Genomic DNA, 485 nt, shown 5'->3' with positions numbered 1-485 from the left:
ATCCGTCTGCAGCAGGAAGGGGCAGCTAAAGTCCGGGGCTCGGAGGACGGGCTCCGAGATGAGGGCCCCTTTCACCCTCTGGAAGGCCTCCTCCGCTGCTGGTGTCTACTGTACCTTCTCCGGCTGCCCCTTCCTGGTCAAGTCTGTCAGGGAGGCGGCTAAAGAGGAGAAGTTAGGGATGAAGCTGCGATAATATCCGGCCAACCCTAAAAAGGCTCGTACCTGAGTCTTGGTCTCGGGTCTCGGGGCGGAGCGTACCGCCTCCACCTTCCTCTCCTGTGGCCGAATGAGACCCCGTCCCACCTGGAAACCCAGGTACTTCGCCTCGGAGAGCACAAGGTGGCATTTGCGAGGGTTGGCGGTGAGTCCAGCCCTCCGGAGCTCCGAGAGCACCCTCCGCAACCGATCCAGGTAGTATTCCCATGCCTCGGAGTGGATTACGATGTCATCCAGGTAGGCGGCGGCGTAGGCCTGATGGGGCCGCA

The sequence above is a fragment of the Sinocyclocheilus grahami genome, unplaced genomic scaffold (assembly GCF_001515645.1).
Source record: "Sinocyclocheilus grahami isolate Dianchi unplaced genomic scaffold, SAMN03320097.WGS_v1.1 scaffold695.1, whole genome shotgun sequence".
Taxonomy (NCBI): Eukaryota; Metazoa; Chordata; class Actinopteri; order Cypriniformes; family Cyprinidae; genus Sinocyclocheilus; species Sinocyclocheilus grahami.
The sequence above is the reverse complement of the archived record's forward strand: the minus strand, read 5'-3'. Positions refer to the sequence as shown.